The sequence below is a fragment of the Leopardus geoffroyi genome, chromosome C1 (genome assembly GCF_018350155.1).
Source record: "Leopardus geoffroyi isolate Oge1 chromosome C1, O.geoffroyi_Oge1_pat1.0, whole genome shotgun sequence".
Taxonomy (NCBI): Eukaryota; Metazoa; Chordata; class Mammalia; order Carnivora; family Felidae; genus Leopardus; species Leopardus geoffroyi.
Genome location: NC_059328.1, coordinates 180,934,310 through 180,947,246, shown reverse-complemented (window position 1 = coordinate 180,947,246; position 12,937 = coordinate 180,934,310). Strand labels below are relative to the sequence as shown.

The 12,937-nt window shown below is 33.1% G+C and overlaps 1 pseudogene; it reads right to left on the bottom strand.

Annotated features, from left to right (window-relative positions):
* Nucleotides 1-12,173: 12,173 nt before the first annotated feature.
* On the bottom strand, nt 12,174-12,667 carry LOC123596862 (annotated as a pseudogene).
* Nucleotides 12,668-12,937: the final 270 nt, after the last annotated feature.

Below are 12,937 nucleotides of genomic sequence, written 5' to 3'. Positions count from 1 at the left end.
CTGTTGCTTCTGTCTTGAGAGACTTCTTTCTCAAACTGAGAAACTCCAACTGAGTTTTCTCAGTTTGTTGGGGACGTACACTGCCTTGTTTTGTGCGGCCCTATGGAGAGACACATATGACAAAGAATTGATGTCTACAGCCAATAGCCAGAGAGGACCTAAGACCTGCCGGTTGCCTAATCTTAGTGAGTTTGTTGCTGTGTCCTAGGGAGACCTCAGGCCCTGAAGCCTCAAACTAGCCCATCGGTAAGGTGTCCCTGAAGGTTCTTGGTCTCATAATGAGAAGGAATTCAGAGACAGACACAACAGATGAGCAGTACAAGCAGGAAAGTTTATTAATGTGAAAGTACACTCTTCAGATATGAGAGTTGGTAAACTCAAGACGGAGTTGCATGTCTTGGATTTGTGTTTCTATCTTTTATTGAGAGTTGTTAACTAGGGGGTAGAACATTCATTACATGAGACAGGGATTTCTAAGAGGCAGTGTTTCATGCTTTTTCTTTCTTATTTGGTCAGGAGTTTTGTGTCATGATACTTATCATCTTAGACCTGCCTGGTTTCATCTGGCTTCCTTTGTATTTTGTTTGTTTGTTTGTTTTGCTTTTTGGTTTTTTGTTTGTTTGTTTGTTTGTTTTTGGAGTACTACCAGGACAGGCCTCTGACTTTTCCAATAGCTGGCCATGATTTCCCCTTTGGTGACCTCTAGGAATCCTGTTAGAAACTAACTAATGGCCTCTAACAAATTTAGAAGTGAGTCCTCCCCAATTGAGCCTTCAGATAAGACTATGGCTCCAGCTCACAGCTTGGCTGCAGTTTTATGAGTTCTTAAACTAGAAGCACTCTGTTAATTTGTGCCATGTCAGAAATCTTGACTGTGATATAATAAATGTTTATTGTTTTCAAATGCTAAGTTTGGGAGTAATTTGTTGTTCAGCAATAGATAGTTGGATATCTACTAATTATACAGATACTGATAAGTGGATGATAGATAGATACAGAGTGATTTTATTATTCTGAAAAAAATTCCTTCTTTTATTTTTTAAAAATTTGTATTGCAATTTACAAGACTATAAAGTGATAAAGCCAATAGATTACCTCAAAATCTTTTATGGGTAACTTTGGAGAAGGGTCTTCAAATGATTGTGCCTAGAAGCTACACAAAATGGCCTTGAACTTCCACTCTAGGCTACATAAATTTCTCGTCTTAGGAATTCCCAGGAATGATTATTCCAGAGCAGGTTTTGTTTAGACAGAATATATGCAGAGACCTGGATTGCAGCAATACTCCTAGAATTCTCCATTTTCAGAATCTATCAAATTACTTTTTCTACTATGAATTTTCCTGACATATAGTGCTAAGCTGAAATTTTGGGGATTATTTTTTGTAGAATGTGGTCTTGAAACACTTGTGATGGTAAATATTAGCTTAAGTTAAAATGTTAAAGTACCTAAATTTATCTTCGTACTAATCTATTGCTTTTTAAACCCCTTTCTTTACTTTTGGGAATGTCAACTCTTTCACTGATGCTTCAGGCTTGCAGACTTTCTGTTCCCTTTATTATTCTAATGTTTTAGTCTCTTTAATTCTAATTGCCTCCTCCCAGAAAATCATGATAATCTGATATATAATTTCTTCCCCTAGATATCTGATAAAGTCTCTTAAATTGAGTTAATAATAGTCAATAGTATAGTAACATGTTACCTCAATATTTGCCTAATTCATTCTCTTAAGAATTGATGGCAAGCCACTAGACATCTGTGCTAGTTATGAATCTAAGCAAATCTTTATGAATTTCAGGGATAAAAAAATACTTTCAGAAAAAATAATTTTGGGGACATGGAAATATTTCCTAAAATTACTCAAATCACATCAGTCACGGCCACACTAACTACCAGGACTAAGAGGAAAAACATTATCATAGGTGTAGAAAGCTGCAGTCGACAGACTCAACTGATACACTTTCACATATTGAATTCTCCTGTCTTTCCCAAAATACCTGCTCTAAAAAAGTTACATTTCTATAATTCTTGTTGCTATAAAGAATAAAATAGCATAGGGAAAGTTATCTAAATTGAGAGAAAAGATTGGTCTAATTCAGTTTTTTAGAGTATTCTAAGACAAAATTATAACTCAGTTTTACAGATGAACTTCCTTAAGATTCTGGTTTTTATAGAGGTTTTTATTCATATATTTGTTATTTAGTTGCTATTACCTAAGAGAATCTTGTTTCGAGAAAAAATTAATAAATGGCAATGGGGGAGCAGCCCATAAATCTGAATAAATGTTGTTCCAGGGTCTTTAACTGCATTGCCTAGTGTCTCAGGTCTAGGTTATAGGGGATTAAGGCAAACTTGGACTTCTTGGAGTTTAACTAGTACTCATGATTAAGCCATTTGTGTCTACAGACATCATTGTAGCTGTAAATACCAAAAGGGCACAGGAAAATTAAAGAAAATAACTCAGTCTGAAGGACACTAGTTTTGTCTGAGTTCTCTCGATATTGTTGCTTATTTTTTATAAGACCTCATACTTCCTTTAGAAGACTCAGTAGTCTTATATCACACCCTTTTCTATCACACAGCTTCACCCTGGTGTCTGAACTTGATCAGCTCTGTTAACAAGTGAGACTGAACTTGAAATTCTTTTGTATGTCTTTTTTTATTCCTGGTACAAAATTTGAAGTTTAAACTTAACAAAGGAAAAAAAAAAAAAAAAAACCCTCAGGTGCTTTATATGTTTAAAAGCTATATAAGGAATTAAGTTTTAGTAGAGAATTTTGATAAAAAGGACAAATTATATTAAAACTGGTATTAATAATAAAATACTGTGCTTTATCCTAACAATAGGATAAAGTAACTGATGACTTTTTTATCTGAACTATATTTTGGATCATTTTAAAGAGTGATATAATAGTCAAACAGATATTACACTAGACACTCATCACAATAGACAGAATACATATAACCTCTGACCTAACTAGAGGCAGTACGCATTGTGATTAAGAATTAAAACATACACCAAATTCACTGGGCCATTGTAAATGAAAAGTAAAAAAGTAATAAGTCTTCTTCTAGTAGACCTTACGGTCTGGTAGCAATTAAATCAATAATTAAGAAGGTAGTGTGTCACCAAATAAGATATTTAAGTCACTGTGGAAGCATAAAACAATGACACCTAATTAAATCTACTTTAAAATTTTTCAAGAACAGCAAAAATTTATTCTGGCCCTTAAATGTTAATTTTTTCCACTCATAATGTACTTATACACTTCTTAAAGACAGTGTAAAATCTCACCTGATGATGTTATATATTTTACATTAACTCTAGTATATACCATATATTAGTTCTCTAATGTTTCCATAGTTAGGCAAAAAGGGGAAATGCTTCATAACAAAAAGAACACTTGTTGCTAAGTAAATCAAAATTGAATTTTTTTAGATGCTGTTCTTTAAAAAAAAAAGTTCAAATTTTACTTTGTGTCTTAATAGTTTTTCATCACTGCAGCACTTCAACTTCAAATTAGCAATGATATTGTCTTAATATGCAGAAAAAGTTTATTTTGAGTTTCACTTTTTTTTTATAACTAAAGGTTAATTGGAAATTGCTTTGAACTCTACTCCTTAAGAAATCTCTCCCATAAAGAAGGGTGGTGTGTGCATACAAATTGTTGTGGTTTTTTTTGCATACAAATGAGTACTTGAGACTGCATTATTTCATTTATAGTGTCTATATTAATACAAATAGAAACAGAACACTGACTGATCCTAATTATATCAAAAGATGTGCTTTTATTTCCTTTTAAAATTTATATTTTGAGTGCTAACAAGAAATTGTGGTGTTTGAGATAATCTTTAATTTGAATTTGCTATTTAGAAATAGAAATAACTTAAGTGTGCTCATAATTCAGTTCCATTATCAAGAAATATCAACTATATCTGTGACATCTGACTGAAAAGATTCAATAATAGGTTTTACTCAGAATGGATAGATATGATTAACTTTTCTATATATACACACATTAAAACAGAATTGCGGGGCATGTTTTCCTACTTGAAAATATTTTTTTTATGTTTATTTATTTGAAAGAGACAGCCCGAATAGGGTAGGAGCAGAGAGAGAGGGAGATAGAGAGAATACCAAGCAGGCTCTGTGTCATCAGCACAGAGCCCTGTATGAGGCTCGAACCCACAAACCCCGAGATCATGACCTGAGCCAAAATCAAGAGTTGATACTTAACTGACTGAGCCACCCAGGTGCCCCCAACATTGAAATATTTATAAGACTTATATGGAAAAACGACTTCATTGGAATAGAATCACTGGAGAAATATGTGGGGAAAAAAAGGACCAATTCAGGAAAGAAAAGAATAATCAGGTACAGAAAAAATGGAGATATTTATGAGCTCCAATTTAAAATTTTTTATTTTTTAATTTTTAAGTTTATTTATTTTTGAAGGACAAAGATGGACAGAGCATGAGAGAGAAACACACAGAATCTGAAGCAGACTCCAGGCTCTGAGCTGTCAGCACAGAGCCTGAAGCAGGGCTCAAACTCATGAATGATGAGATCATGACCTGAGCTGAAACTGAAGTCGAACACTTAACCAACGAGCCACCCTGGCACCCCAAAATGTAGAATTTCTTAAGACAAAGACATCTACCTATGCTTCTGGACCTACAACTGGTAGAATAAAAAGTTTCTAATAATACCAAAAATAATCCATGGAACATAGAAAAATATATACATTTGGCTATTTTGAAATCCAAAGGGCATTGAACACATAGAATATAAAAAGTAAAGATTATTTTTACCTCTAGAGATAAAGCAAGAAAATGCAGTTGCTGCCATTAATGTTTTTCCTTGATCACTGATAATATGTTATGTTATGATGGTATTGAACTTACATAAATCTCAGGCATATGCACTGTTTCTGTTTTGTTTAGATATATTGGTACATTTTGATGTAAAGATTTGATATATTTCATGTACAGAAGAGATAATTGCTAGCTCCATATGTTTCTCTGGAGAAAAAGTAGGGGTAATATTATCAAAACTATTTTTTAACTCTTATAGTATTTTCTATTTTTAATACAGTAGTTTTTTTTTCCTGAAAAAAGAAAAAATATTACTAATTTGGCTTTACAAAAAGGCCACCTCACCAAAGTGAAATTTATTGATAATTTGTCAAATAGGATTCGATGTGAGAAGGGGGGGGGTGTCCAATAGTGATGTTGGATAATCTATAAACATTTGCTTGCAATTTACCCATTTTCTTTGCTATATTTAATTTATATGCCGAGGAGGTTGATTGGGAAAATGCTCGCTTGTGAACGGGTGTACTATTCTTCAGATCATGCCTCTCATTCTAGCCCTTGAACAATCTACTCTGATTCTTCTTTGTCAGGAATTTAATAATATTCAGGCAGAGCTATTTTGGTGTGTGTGTGTGTGTGTGTGTGTGTGTGTGTGTGTCCTTTCATTATTTTTTTTTCTTCTCAGAAATGGTTTTCTCAGTCGTTTATAAAATACTTTTCTATTAACACAAAGAAATTTGGCGATTAATTACAGTTTATTCTGTGATGTACATCTGTGCAGAATGTCACAACCACTACCAAAGATGGGTTTGCTTATCCCGACTAAACTAGTGATCTCCAAACATTTGTTCACATACAAGTAAAATAAAATATTAGCAAGCACTCACAGTATACATCCATTTATTCATTAATTACATGTGATTATCTACTAAATTAAAGGCATTATAAGACCTTAAAATACATATAGAATACACTCAAAAATACAATATTTAATAGGATACAAACATATATACATCAAGAAAAGTTTTATTTTCTTACCCTACCATTTACAGCATGGCATTAAATGTATGTACTTCATTGCTCACCGTTAGATTGATTTTTATACTTACTTCTGAGGTTGCTTTTGTGTATTGCACATAGCTATTCATAGACATGAACAGATCATATACAGATGTGAACAACAGGTGATTTGAAAATGTAGGGCAAGAGAGAAACTCACCTTGAGTGAAGACCTGCTATGTGTCAGTCATATAATTATGTGCTCACATAATTTAATCCTTACACATTTCTATCAAGATATTGTATTTATTCATTTTTACAGCTTAAGAAAAAGTAATTTGGAATTTTCCCCAAGCACATAGAAGATTTATGTTGGAGAAGAGTATTAAAGCTAGATTATTATTGATGATAAAGCCTACTTGTTAACATTCACTGTTTGGACCTTCAAGTGAATGAAGCCTTAGTCCCAGTTGTATGGAGAAAAATATTCATACGTGAACTGCTGAGAATATTTTCCAAATGACCCTCTATGTGTATGCCTCCTCTTAATGTTCCTCCACAGGTCTACTTTTGGATACTTTGTTCTTTGAATAAGATTAGGGGACACACAATTAACTCAGGTTAAGCTGTTAAGCCATCTCTATGTTCATTTATGTGTACTTGGATGACTTTAGCTGTCATCTCTCTCTGGGTGATGAAATGCTGGTCCCTTCATAGTGTTTTCCAATCTCCTCTAGGCAAAAGATAGCTGTCTCAGAAAGAGGTGAATTAAAATTGATGATTTCAATGTTGGTATTTGTCAGCCTTTCCTTTCATGGGCGCAAATTGAGTGATTTACCAGGATTAGATCATAGTTGTCTAATAGAAGTAATAATCACTAGGTGGGAATTAACAAATGCTCAAACTGTACAAATATTTAAGTGAGTGCTATTATTCATTTTTCTTCAAAGTAATTCTCCAGGAAAAAATACTGCAAAAATTCAATTGATTTTTTTTAATTATAATAAAAATGGATTATGTATATTTTACTATGGAAGGACTTGGAAAGTTTTGAGATAAGAAAGGTAAAGATTAATCTGGGATACCAGTCTTAAACAACTTCTCATCATTAATATGGCTATTTTTCTCCATATTTAATTTTTTTCTCAAAAATAATATGTAGTAAAATTACATTATAATATTAAAAAATGCTAAAGTTTCTAGAATCATTCCTTATGCCTCACTGGATTTTCTTTTCAGAAAAGGCAAGGATCTATGACAATGGGAGGAAGAATTATCCAGAAACCCAATAGATACAATTTTGGGTACAAACCTTTTTCTTCCCTCCCTTTATTCTAGTTGTCTGTAGTACTCCTACCAGTGTATACATTATCCTATCCTTTTCTATATTATCTGGCAGCAGAGAATAATTTTATTACCACTTCATTTACAATCACTTCCTTTTCCTATATTTATGAACCTGATTTTCAACTTCAATTTGCTATGACAGTTTCTTACATGCTTATTGAAAAGTATTCCTTCTGTCAGTTGACTCACTTACATGCAAGAAATCAAGGGGAAACTGCTTTCCATAGCTACTTTGGACCACTTTTATGTATCATGATTTACCAACAACTTGGTGTTTGAAAGTAAAACTTTAAACTTAAGTCTATTGAATTCATATACATTTTCCTTCCTTTTAAATTACTTTTGGGCTTGGATCACAGTTTTTATGTGCAATGAAGACTAATTATAAAAATTACAAGGGGTAGTAGATGAAGTAATGGACATATCAAATGATATAGAAGATAAGAACAAAAAAGCCAATATATATATTTTTTTTAATTTTGGAAATAAAATAATTACATACAGCCAGGCAAAAATTTTCAACATAAGGACAGCATAATTGGAATATCCAAAGGAAAAAAAAACCTGAAAAATGCAACAAACTTATCCTTCTAATATTTTTAAAAATAACTCAAATTGAATAATGTCTACATGACATGAAAGAAGGTATATACTGATAAAAAAAAGATGCATTATATAAGTGGGGAAGTCAACCCAGAACAGAACAGACATCTCTGAAACATAACAGAGAAAACTACCCAATTAAAAAACAAAAACAAAAAAACAAAAAACACTGACAACAAAACAAAACAATATAAAAAACACTTCAGGCCTTCAGGTAAACAATGAAGTCATGAGAGAGGAAATATATTCAGTTCATCATGTGACTTTTTGAAGGCACTGCTCAAAATTGAACAACAAGGAAAAAACATTTTTAGGAAGCCTAAAAGTATAAATGAAATATTTTATTTTCAGCCAATCTGACTTTCAAGGATCAGGCTTCTGGAAAAACTGTTTTAAACATGTAAGATCTATAGAAATAATTTCCTTATCAGCCTTTTCTTAGAACATATTAGGGAACAAACTTTATCCAGTAAAACTTGATTAGTAAAATATGACAAATGGTTATAATTATTAGATGACAATTGTGATCATAAGAGTCTATAGGAGTGAAACGTAGTAGATTCTATATGTATTGGCAAAGTATAATAATGTCATTTAAAATGTGAGGAGGATCAGGAGAAATTACTTTTTCATATTAATAAATGGAGGTCAGAGTAAAGTAAAAAGTAATAAAAATAATATTTTTTTTGAGAGACAGATTGTGATAGAGCATGAGCATGAGAGGGGTGGAGGGAGAGGGAAAGAGTCTAAAGCAGGTTCCATGCCCAGCATGGAGCCCGATGCAGGGCTCCCTCTCATGGCCCTGGGATCATGACCTGAGCTGGAATCAACAATTGGAGGCTTAATCGACTGACCCACCCAGGTGCCCCCAAAATAAATTGAAAAAAAGAAAAAGGAAAGAAAAAGCAAGGCAACCAACCCTAAATTCAAACTAAGATAAAAATTTGAACCCTAAATTCAAAAAAGATAAAGTGAGACAACTATAATAGTTATTCTATTTAATAGTTATGGCACACATTTGTAATAATGATGTAATAATTATGAATATCTGTTCACCCCCTAATACCCAAGAGCCTTGGTAAAATATAAATGACATGATATGGAAGATAAACAAAAAGAAATTAATATTAGTAGATTTTAGTACTTCATTCTCATTCTGAAGAAGATCAATGAGTAACCATCAAAGAGATGTAAAGATGGTCTAGGGAACATAAAAATTATGACAACACTTTAGAAATATAGGCTTGGATGTCAATAATCCACTCTTGACAATTTTACTGCTTTTTGAAATCCTAATTCCCACTGTTATTGATAGGTAAAATTAAAATTTAATTGACATCAATACAAATCTTCCAACTAATTCCCTAAAATATAACTAAAACAAACTATACACATATACATATAGATAGATAGATGATAGACAAATATATAGGTAATAGATAGATACATGATAGATGATAGATGATATAACAAACAATCATGTTAGGAAATACAAGACAATACATGTCTTTCTTCCAGCAAACAATCACATTAGAAAGTATAAGACAGTACATGTTTTTCTTCCATTATACAATTGATATGTTTTTTAAAACACAGTAGTGTGTTGTAATGTTGTGATGCCTCCTTTAACAACATGCAAAATATCCATTCCCTTGGTGGACAATATTTGCAATTTTTAAAATATTAACATATGATTCTAATTTTTCCAACAACTTTAATTAAAAAGCTTAACAATGCTCACTTATAAATATTGACAGAAAATAGTCTATAAAGCTTAAATATTAAAAAACCATCAGTACGTATGATAAGTATGTTAATTCAGAGAAAAACATTTAATTTGGTCCTTGTCTTAGTCAGTCTAGGCTGCTATAACAAAGGACCATAGACTAGGTAGCTTATAAACAAAAGAGATTTATTTCTTATACTTCAGGATACTGAAAGTCCAAGATCATGGTTGGGTTCTCTGAGAGCCCTCTTGCAGGTTGCAGAATGCAGACTTCTCATTGTATCCTTTTATTATGGAAAGAGAGCTACCTGTCTGATTTATTTTCATAGAGATAATAATCCATTCATGAGGGTGCCACCGTCATGACTTAATTATCTTCCAAAGGCCCCACCTCAAAAACATCACATTGGGATTAGGGTTTCAACATATAAATTTTGGGGGAACACAGACTTTTAAGCCATTGCAAATTTTCTTAGTTTTTATACTTTGTTATTCATGTAAGTAAAGAACTACATGACTAATTTCCTTTTTCCAGCCAGTCAAATCTTTAAATCCATACAGTTTAAATTTATTTGCAAAAAGCATTCTTGAAGACTATGCATAAACTACTAAAACTCGTCTAGTAAATACTCCCTTCATTATTTCCTGGCTAGTAAATCCCATACAATTGTTCAAAAGAAGATCTAATTGAGGTCAACACTGCCTGTGGCTTTCCTGAAGTGGGAGGGAAAAAGTCATAGAACCTTTGATAACATTGTTCATCTCACCTCAAGATCTCTCACCTCAAAAATAACAAGAATAAAGTAAACTTTCTAATGGTGACTTAAAACAATCAACTCTATTAAGCAACCTTGTGTCAAAGGGAGAATTTAAATACAATTGTGGCATTTGTTAAAACTACTATAATGAAAATGCACAATCTTAGGATAAATAGGATAATTACATCCCAAATCTAAGGGAACATGTAGCTTTAAATAATTAAAAATGAAAATAAAAGTGCAAAGAGAAGTACTTACAGGAAATATGCAATACAAAAGCTTAGAAAAAGAATCAGAAGATCATTTTGAGGAACTTCTAAGACAGGAAACAATACAGGTTAAAACAGAGCTTAGTAAATTAAAAAGCAAAATACATGGCATTGAATGTGTAGATTACCTTTGGTACCATGGACATTTTAATGATATTCGTTCTCCCAATCCATGAACATGGAATGTCCTTCCATCTATTTGTGTCTATATTAAATTTCTTTCATCAGTGTTTTATAGTTTTCAGAGTATGTCTTCACTTCTTTGGGTAAGTTTATTCCTATGTATTTTATTCATTCATTCATTCATTCATTCATTTATTTATTTAGTGCAATTGTAAATGAGATTTTTAAAAAAAATTTCTTTCTGCTACTTCCTTATTGCTGTTTATTGGTTTTGTATCCTGCAACCTTCCTGAATTCATTTCTCAGTTCTTGTAGTGTTTTGGTGGAGTCTTGAGTGTTTTCTATACATAGTATCATGTCGCCTGCAAATAGTGAAAATTTTATTTCACCTTACCAATTTGGGTGCCTTGTATTCCTTTTTCTTATCTGATTACTGTGTCCAGGACTTCCAGTACTATGTTGAGTAAAAGTGGTGAAAGTGGACATCCTTGTCTTATTCCTGATCCTAGGGGAAAAAAAACTCTAGGTTTTTCACCATTAAGTATAATTTTAGCTGTGAGTTTTATATATTTCCTTTATTATGTTGAGATATATTCCCTCTATACCTACTTTGTTGAGAGTTTTTATCATAAATGGATGTCGTGCTTTGTTAAATGCTTTTTCTGCCTCAATTGAAATGATCACATGGTTTTTACCCTTTCTCTTGATGTGATGTATCACCTTGATTGACTTATGAATATTGAGCCAAGCTTGCATCTCAGGAATAAATTCCACTTAATCATGGTGAATGAGTTTTATAACCAATTGTTAGATTTCATTTGCTAATATTTTGTTGAGGATTTTGAATCTATGTTCTTCAGAGATATTTGCCTGTAGTTCTCTCTCTCCTCTCTCTCTTTTTTGTAGTGTCTTTTTCTGGTATTAGAGTAATGCTGGCCTCATAGAATGATTGTGGAAGATTTCCTTCTATTTTTTTAAATAGTTTGAGAATAATAGGTATTTATTCTTGTTTAAATATTTGGTAGACTTCACAAGTGAAGCCATCAGGCCCTGGACTTTTATTTGTTGGGAATTTTTTGATTACTGATTTAATTTCATTGCTGGTAATTGGTCTGTTCAAATTTTCTATTTCTTCTGGATTCAGTTTTGGGAGTTTATATGTTTCTAGGAATTTATCCACTCATTCTATGTTGTCCAGTTTGTTGGCACATAATTTTGCATAATATTCTCTTATTATCTTTTGTATTTCTGAGGTATCAGTTCTTATTTCTCTTTTCTTTTTTAAAGATCTTATTTATTATTATTGTTTATTATAATTATTTTGTTGTTATTGTTTCACTTTTATTTCATAATTATAAGCTTCACTCTACAATCCAGCTAAACTTGGAGGAGAGTAAGGAAATCATGGGACCATGGAACTGCAGCAGGGGCACAAAGATTATAGGAAATTTTGAGCATATGGGGGTGGTGGGGTGCTCTCCCAAGCTACAGAAGGAGTGGTCCAGTGGTTAAGATAAGACACAGATCAAAATTTTAGACTTGTCCATAGTCAGCAATGGTGATCTTCCCGCTGGTCTTGCCATTCCTGGACCCAAAGTACTCCCTGGCTTCCACGATGTTCATGCCCTCCTTCACCTTGCAAAACACCACGTGCTTACCATCCAACCACTTGGTCTTGGCGGTGCAGATGAAAAACTGGGAACCATTCGTGTTGGGTCCAGTGTTCACCATGGACAGGATGCCAGGATCTGTGTGCTTCAGGATGAAATTGTCATCATCAAATTTCTCTCCATTGATGGACTTGCTGCCAATGTTATGATGGCATGTGAAGTCACCACCCTGGCACATAAATCCTGGGATAATCCTGTGAAAGCAGGAACCTTTGTAACCAAATCCTTTCTTCCCAGTGCTTAGAGCACAAAAGTTCTCTGCTGTTTTTGGAACTTTGTGTGCAACAGCTTGAAGGAGACATGACTCGAGGGCTCGCCACCCATGGTGATGTCGTAGAACACAGTTGGGTTGACCATGGCTGGACAGTGTGGGTGGTTCCTGGGCAACAGCATCTGCAAGGCCTGAAGATTTTATTATTAAGTAATCTCTACACCCAAGGTGGGGCTTGGATTTACAACCCCAAGGTCAAGAGTCACATGCTCTACTTACTGAGCCAGCCAGAGACCCCTGGTTTTATTGATCTGTTCTGTTGTGGTTTTTGTTGGTGTTGTTATTTGTTTGTTTAGTTTTGCTCTAATATTTATTATTTCCTTCCTTTTATTGGTTTTGGTTTTTGTTTGTGCTTC